Below are 9,198 nucleotides of genomic sequence, written 5' to 3' on the forward strand. Positions count from 1 at the left end.
AGAAAGGACCACCAGCCGTCAATTAAATGACTTGTCATGCAACCTCTCAAACCAACCCATTTGCTAATGTAAACTAAAGCAAGCACCACACAACTACAGACCATCATTTAAACGGGCAGAAGTCAGAGATTTAACTGCTAAAAACAATAGCTGATGGTGCCTGGCGACAACCAATTCAATGATTTCCACCAGTGATATTTTTCCAGGGTAATTGATTTCCACAGTGTAATTATGTCAGGACAAATGCAGTGTTTTCACTAGAGCGCTGTAATAAGTTGTGTGAAACGAGGCTCAGGAGGGCAGCCGGCTTGGACAGGAGAGAAGCAGAGGGCTGGCTGGATCCGAGCCATGACCTCTCTACTGTCTCTCTCCAAAACTGTCATTTCCATTAGTGTAGACTCACCAGGGCCTTGACAAACTCTCTCATCCCTTCCAACTCTATTTGATTGGACAAGCACTGAACTGTGTCGTTAAACTCTTCATAAATGGTTGTGTTTTCTGAGGCATGAATGGCTCCACATTGTCGGTAAATGAAATCAGCATTCAGAATATAATGGAGATGTTTCAAATAATGCTGTACCTTTCATTGGAATGTGAAATCGTTAAGTGGTTGTGGACTCCTATAACTGGAGCTTGCCCAATATGGGGTTTTGAGTACTGGAATTTAGATTTGAAATAATGAGAGCTCTAAGATAATTTTCTATATGGAGTATTTGGACCATAAGGCGGGCATATGTTGTTTGCCACTGATAATGAAAGAGCCGTTACAGTACAAGTCCCTGCAAGATGTACACATAGCTATTCCTCACAATATTCATTTTACCTCAGTTCAATTTAAAAAGCAACTTTTCAGTCATTCTGGGAAGTGCTCCACATAAAATATGTTTAAATAAAACTATACATTAGAGGTTCTATGTAATTTAGAGTTCTAATGACAATCTATATTATTGCTTTGCTGCTTTGAATGAAATCAGAAATGACAATTCTTAATTCATGCGAAGTAAAAGGCATTAAAAAAGCAATAGAATAAAAGCTATTGCCTGCAAGACGAAAGACTGAGGAAACAAGACAAGAAAAACAGCAAAATTGAAGCAAGGCGAAGACAAGAGAAGAGAGGAGAAGGTTTACAAAGGATGAAATGCTCTCTACAGACAATCCATTTACTCCCAAACACACCTTGGGTTATTGAGAACGATAACAATGCGGTGACGGCCTTTTGTATTGCGGTGCGCAGACACATGTTTCTTCTAGCCTGACATAATTGCCATTCTTCCTCTATTTTCTATCTGGGCAACATCAATCTCTGTTGCCAGTCTGTCAGAATTGTCAGCGGCACAGAGCAAAGTCAGGCTGCTAGTATTGCGGGTTTGTGAGGTGCCAGAGCTAAGCACAAGATGCAGCCCAGGATCAGAGAACATTCAAACAGCTCAGTAAAAAGACTCTGTCCTGCTCTTTACATCATGTGTTACCACATAGATTTGGTGTAAAACTCTGACTTCAGTGCCATATAGGCTGACAGTGACAAATTGATTCCTGTTGTCTTTGCGATTTTCTAATATCACATCAATAATGTCTAATGGGATGGCAAAACCAGGGACCATGAGACAGTGAATATGGGGTGCTATAGAATTGATGACGATATACACACATTAGATAGAAGACTGCATGAAGGAATCATATTTGAAATCATCAAGTGTGAGTTTGTGCAGTCGGCAAAAAGTACAAAAAATGGAAAGAATATCCTGTGTACTGTGAACATAGACTAATCACTGTTTCAAAAAAAATTTCACAACTTTGGGATGAAAAAGATTGTTTGAGGAGAGAAGCAATATTTCACTGGGTGAAATAGGTGCAGGCAATCTGCCTTTGGAGTGGAGAAGGCAGCAGTGTTTTATAATGGAAGAAATTCAATGTGACATGTCGAGAATGAATTGCTCAGTCAACCAGAAATATCCCTTGTTCTAATGGCTTGGGACATTCAGTGGCGTGTTTTCTCCTCCTCCTCCTCCCCTCCCCCATATTTCTCTATATCTCTCCCTTCCACTATCTCTCTCTGTCTGCATAAACACAAGACCGCTGTAATGAATAAGATTATAAATAGGTTTTTATTGTTGAACTACACCAAAATATGCATATATCCCTTTGAACAGCTAGTCTTAAGGGGGTCGATGGTAGCAGAACACAAATGACCGCATATAAAAACATAGCTTTTATAAAACAAGATAGGATTTAAATTACAAAATAAAGATACACTTTAGGTAGATGTGATTATACCAGACAACTGCAAATGTGTCTTCTACATCTATGTTCATAAAAATAAGAAAAGAACATTTCCAAGAAAATTTGCCAAATTTTCTAAAATTGAACCTTAAATTCAGTTAGGAATAATTGATGGGTCATCAATATTAAAACATAATCTTGAAATTGAGAACTGGTTGTTTATTTATTTACAACAGCTAAAGCAAGGTTGGCTAATTATGGTAATAATAATACTGCTGGAACATAATGTCTGACATTTTTCTCTGAATGGTAGCCTGTAATGATAATGCAAGTAGCTCTGTGCTCTCACTGCTAAAGCTAGCGTTAACCTTAGCTCAAAGATATCCAGATATATTTGTGAATCATTTGGTTCCAGAAGTCCTTTTGGTGATAAATGTATAACTTGACATTATGTGCATAATCTATTGCAGCAACAATATGATAGCAAACCCCACTGTGACCCTCAGAAATACTCAATACGCCAATCGCCATTAGCTGGTGAATGTGTCCATCAGCATAAGTGTGTCACCTGACCTAAATCTTGTGCTAGGACGACACAGCACCACTCAAGACAAGCATCCACTTCTCATTTAAGAAATCAAGACTGGTTGTGTGTGAGAAGTGTCACTCAAATTATTCAAATAATCAGGGTTATGCATAGGATCTTAACTTCTTCAAAATAGTCCATTTGAAGTCTCACAGAATGTGGTAGCTCCCATGGCCAAAGTTTTCTATATCCCCGAACCTGCAGGAGGTTCACTTCCAGTTATGACTCTAAGAATGTGCACTGTGGACTAGGCAGAGATGTGACACACCTTACAATCAAACAGGTGTAATATGTAGATAGAGAGAGACAGTCAAGATGCCCTCTTCTTCTTCATTGCCTAAAGACTGACAGACGCAGTTTGAACCCAGAAGACCTGCCATTGCTGGGACTTTTCTTGGCCAGCTAAATCCAATGTCATGCCTAGGAGAGGATGATGGGTTAAGCTAAGGAGCCAGGGCTTTCGAAGCTGATGTTTGTTGTCTTCCTTCTTCATGGCCTGACAACATTTCTCTTCAGAGGCCATTGCATAGTTCAGGGCACCCTCTGGGACAACGAGCATGTAAAGGATTATTGCTTTTCCTTTGTTGGACTAGTTGCAGAGGTTGAGCCACTGTGCCTATTGCTGTTAGACAATGGTTCTCATCGATTTCCCCGTAGGGTTGAACACAGAGGCATAAGTTGATGATGATGAGATGACCCATTTCCTGCATCGCAGCCTTCTCAGTCTGCTCATAGCAATAACATATCTGCATCTAGTATGCGATGAGAGAGAGGGCATTGAGTGCTCTGGCTGGAAGTGCTGCTACCTCATAGATGTTCTTGGCCAGGGCTGATTGAATGTGGCCTGACTCTCTCAACCAGTTCTATCTGAGACATTTGCAGGAGACCCCCACTCTTCATCGCTTCATAGTCAAGGGATGAGGTTCCAAGTATTGGCTTGATTTGCTACCTTGATTAGTAGCTTCAGAAATACTGGCAGAAATGTATTTGTTGCTCACCCAGAGGCAATCTTTTCTCTTTGTAATGAAATCTGTTCGTCTCTGGTACAAAAGAGATGTTCAGCTTTTTTGCTGCGAATTTGTACACATCCGGTGTGTCTATGGGGAGAAGAGTAGCTGCTGTGCTCTATTCATCTGCATCCCCCTGAAAGGTGAAGGACCCGGGAGTGGTAAAGAAATAATCCTCCGCTTCATCCTCTGATATGAGGATATCTGAGGTTTCATCTCTTCTTCGTCATAGTCCAATTCCAGAATGTCTTCCTAGTGAGAGAGGCCCAGAGCTTGCTTGAATCAAGAGCTCCCACTGACACAAGTCTCGGGTGTGTCTTTCACCACAAGCTCCTTTTTCTCTGCAGGCTCAACAGCATGGTTGCTAGTAGCTCAATGTGCAGATAAAGCTGGCTTGATGCACTAACCATTGGTGTAGACTTTCAAGTGTGAGCATCGCAGGATCCACTGGGCCCGTCACAGCCCAAAGCAGGTGGAACAGACTTCATGTGCTTCTTTTCTCAAAATCATATTTTTGAAGCAAAAGGGACAGAACTTGGAGTCTCTGCTACCTCTGTCAATTTCTTATGAGCTGGTGTGCAGACAAGCGCAAATGGCAAATAGCTGGTATATGGTATAACCGGAGAGCCAAGACATCAACTAGAGTGCCAACTCCCGATGGCAAGGTTCCGTGGACAACAGTGAAATCTAGTAACTAAGTTGCGGAGGGTAAGGGGAAAAAAAGAAGAAACCAAGTCTGATCTGGTGTGACCTCAGAAAAAATTGGAATTCCAAAGTTAGCTAGCACTAAGTGACAGAAGCTCAGTAAGATCAATCGGTGATCCGGTATCAGATATGCGCTGGGTGAGAAGACATTTTTGAGGCATTTTGTCATATGCATGTGCTATTTATGATAGGTGGCACTAACCTGTCTAATCAAGATTGGCATAATGTGATACAGTATGTGCCTCTGTGGGTCACAGGGAGGCCTGCTCCCATATGGAGATATTGAATACAATTCTTCTTATTAAAAGGATTATTACGTAATGTATAATCAGACCACACTGTTTGGCTACAAACTTTAATTTGCATTCACCAGGTGCCAAGTTGTATTTTGGCATATATGGAAAATGACAGACTTGTATTACTTACTCGCTGTAAAAGTCCAAACAACAGCAAGGATGTTTCTGTTGTATTGGGTGAATCAAGTTGATATGGGAGACAACCAAATTCGTTATCATTTTGTGGCTGTTGGTTCCAAGGTTACACTGCTTCCTCTATTCAGACATGTTGTGATACGTTGACACATTTTTTGATCAGCCCAATAAAATGGCTGCCTGATCTTCAAATTATGGACTTAAATTGAAATGTATACATGCTGCATGTAAATAACGGTAGTTGCCTTTACAGAGACATGCTAAATGGTCATGTGATAGCGTTATCTGTGAAGAGGGCTGAACATAATGTGGCGAGGTGAGTGCAACAATAGAAATGTATTTTCCCTGGGTCACTGCAATGTCCTGATATGTGTACTGTTGCTGCTGATACAGAATATTTATTTTCTCCCCAGTGGAGATAAAGGATGCACTGTCATGTATCCTTTTGCATTATTGCTTTTTGAGTGTGTACACTCCATGATTGGCACGTTAGATATCCCTCCTGTCCACAGAGCATGTCTCACCTTACATGAAATATGATTTCTCGAGAAGTGTAATCATGGGTTGGAAAATTACTTTCTATTATCCGGGAGTGAAAATGATAAATTGGTGCTAGGAGAAGAATGTTTCAGATGTCAGTTTGTCGCAGGGCTATTTTGCACACAAGCTCAATTTCATTGTGTTTGGTGTCTGATCAAAGTATTGTCGAAGAATTTGATGATTCTCCCCTGTCATCAGAAGGGTTTGTGAGGGCCAACACAGCATATAATCTGTTCTTGGGATGAGTTAACCTGCAGTCTGCGCAGGCAGCGGATCAGTGCTTTTCTAAGAACACCTTCTTATTCACAAAACTTAGCTGCTGTCCTTGTGCTGACATACAAACTGGAAACAAACTCAGTGGCTAAAAATATCACAGCATTAAGATATGCTATCTGGTTCCTGATAACAGGCTGCACAATACGTTACATATTAACCAGTGTTCGCACTCTGGAGTTTCAACACTTTCGTGCAGCACAAAAATTATAGAGGACCTGTAATTCTCAACTGAGAAGTGTGCCTGCGCCAAGAAAACACATATTTGTGCTATTTTTTTCATTTTTTCAGTTTGCAAATTATATTGAATGTATTTCTCTTTAATATTTAATATAAACCAGCCAGATGTGTTATGCAGTATTGCTCATTTTTAACATTAATGATTCAATATATCAGTTCATTAACAGATAAGTCTGTGATATTTTATGTTTTACTTAATGTCATGTTATTGTCTATACCATGACAAGATTGATACCTAAAAAGAATTGATCTTACTTACAAGTATCTGAAACCTGATATGGCTTATTCCTCATGTGCAGTAGAACTCCATTGTTGTCTGAAAACGATTTAAAACTCTAAATGAGCCACATCATTACACTGGCTTTCACGTCCCATCATTGTGATGAACTTGAACACTATAGTCTTGATTGAATGACCCTTATTCAGGTCATCCCAAAATTCATGGCAGTGTCTTTATTCGGACTATTGGCTTAATCAGGTTAATATCAGAAATATTGGTATTCTCGTGAACATAATCATTGTTTTGGTTTGGTCTTTTAATGGAATTAGTTGAGTATAACAGACACAGGAAGTACCACCATCGCTACTCTAAGAAGGTTATACATTTACTCTGGTGCTTACTTCTTGTTTGATGAGACATTTAAAAAAAGTCTGGTGCTTTAAAAGAAATGTGTTTTATGTTTTATGCAGACAGCGAAAGAAGAAGTGTGTAGTTAGCATGAGCACTGATATTTATCTTGGCTGAACAATGAGAGAAAAAGAGCAGCACCTGCAGAAAAACAAAACCCACTGAGTCAGATTATACACTGTTTCATTTCCAGGTGATTTGTGGGAAATGCAGTGCAAAAAAATTGCATTACAAAGCAAGAATAATTGCATCGTACAGATAGCCACTTCATCATAACTACGCAAGTAAAAGTGTGATTGTTAACTGGTGCTGGCTAAAAGCTAAGCACCTGCTGTGTCAGACGTGTTGAACAGGAAAATAATGTATATAGATGGAATGTATAACAACAGTGCTGTTGATGGTGCATGTAGTATCCCAGCTGTTAGTGGCAAAAATCCACAGCAATCCACAGGGGATGAAGTTCAACAAAGTGGGCTGGAGAATTTGTTATTAGATCGTTAGCGGTGGAAACCCCCTTCCTCTCGGAGCTAATGCACTGCTCTCTATTCACACAGAATCGTCTCCTCCTGAGCTCTAGCTGCGCTGCACTAATACTCTCCGAGGCGTTAACATTAAGCTGTGCTACAATGTCCGGTGAAGCTGCGGAAAAAAGGGGGCTCCCTGTGCAAGCCCATCCAGTGCACAGTTTAGAGTCAGCACACCATTAGTCAAATCTCTTCAGCCGTGAAAAAAGACGGAGGGGAGGAGGGGGAAAAAATCAAAACGGAATATGCATGCATAAAATTCAAGACATTTGTTCCCATGGCAACCATTCAGCATGTCATTCACTTGTCAAGCCGCATCAGGGTCGATGGGGTCCATTGTCTGGGTCCTGGTGAGCATGGCTGCCTGGAACAGACCCGCCCCCCTCTTCCTCCTCCTGACCGACATCCAGGTCATTCATCACGCTGTTATTTCTTTTTAATTCACATTCGGCTCGTTTTTTCATCGCTAATCACACGACAAATGACCACCACGGCTACAAAAAAAGGAAGGAGGATAATGCAGTGCAATACTGAGGCATGGCTTTTATGATTCCTATGAATAGGGGGTTGGGGAACGGGATTAGGGAGAAATTTGGGGCCACTACCCTCAGAGCAACACCTCAAAGATTTCCCCGCTTTAGTTTATAGATTTGGTGGGTGGTGACGGCAGCACGGAACCTCAACATCTATGACTGGCTGTCAACATGAGTTTAACTCTCACAATGGGTGAAGAGGCCATTTGACTTCTGTAATCTTTTCCAACATGCTCCAGAGTTGCTGCTGATTGGCACTGCTCCGGCTTTTCCCTTGTGAATAGTACTGTGCTGTTTGGATGTTAAAACTTGTGCAGAGGTTGTTAGACGTAGTACATGGTTTTAAAACACTTAGTCAGGTTCATTGTTTGTAGAGTTTTTACACATAATTATTGCATGAGACATTGATGTAGAAATTTGCTTTGATCTCCTGTAGTTTTGTAATTTCTTGTTTTTCTTCTCCTGTTGCTTTCTGCAGCTGGAGAGTCTGGATCTGTGACTACAGGCTGCAGACTGTCTCCATGATCCTGATCAACACCTACCTCTATAATAATTATTGTTATCTTATTCATTATTATAAATATACTTGCATTATATTATGTTCTCTACATAATAGTATGTCCTCTCTACGAAAGTGGATATTAAAAGGTCCCCTTATTTTTCCAGATGTTCTTTCTGATACACTGACATGAACAAGCCAGCATATTATCATTTTATACCAAAATTAGTTGTTATATATGATTTTTTTGAATGCGAGAAAAACAGTGTATAAAAAAAGGTTGAGTCATGTGAGCCATGCTCCATGTCGCGAACAGGCCGTAAATGAAAAGCTGTCACACCTCACTGTCCTGCCAGTGTTGCACCTTGCACAATACAAAGAAAAAAATGCCTCAGACGTAATAAAAAATGACACAAATGTTAATTTCAATTTATACACCAATAAATGTGCATAATGACGTCACATAGAAAGAGTGCAGCATCAAAACTGCCAAAATAAAGAAGAAAAAGAAATGTGCATATTCACCCAGGTGTCACGGCTCCATCACTGTCGGAGCCGATTAAAAACATTTGACCCGGGAGTGAATGCTGATTGCATTTATCCCCATTGCAGACAAAAGCCAGATGTTAGCGGGTCATTTTGGCACTTCTCTTTACACAGACATTGATCCGGCTCTGTGACTACGTATCCCCCCTGCCTGTTTAAATTAAGGCAGCTGTTTGCTCATGGGAAATGTTTTGTTATCTGTAAATAATATTGAGTACTGTTCAGACATGCTCTATAGTGTTTGATATAATTAAAACAGGTTTCATCATGTCTCACCTGTGTGTGTGTTGGGCTCTGCACTAAACAAACTTCTTCTTCTACTTCCTCCTTTAGTTTATAATCAACTCAACCTTTAGCTTGCTAACATGACTAACACATTAATAAAAACTTTGCTGTCAGGTCAAACCCCTCTGCTGCACTTGTTTCTATGACAACAGCTGGTTACGAATCAGTAAAATGTTCCTAC

Source organism: Paralichthys olivaceus, chromosome 1 (genome assembly GCF_024713975.1).
Source record: "Paralichthys olivaceus isolate ysfri-2021 chromosome 1, ASM2471397v2, whole genome shotgun sequence".
Taxonomy (NCBI): domain Eukaryota; kingdom Metazoa; phylum Chordata; class Actinopteri; order Pleuronectiformes; family Paralichthyidae; genus Paralichthys; species Paralichthys olivaceus.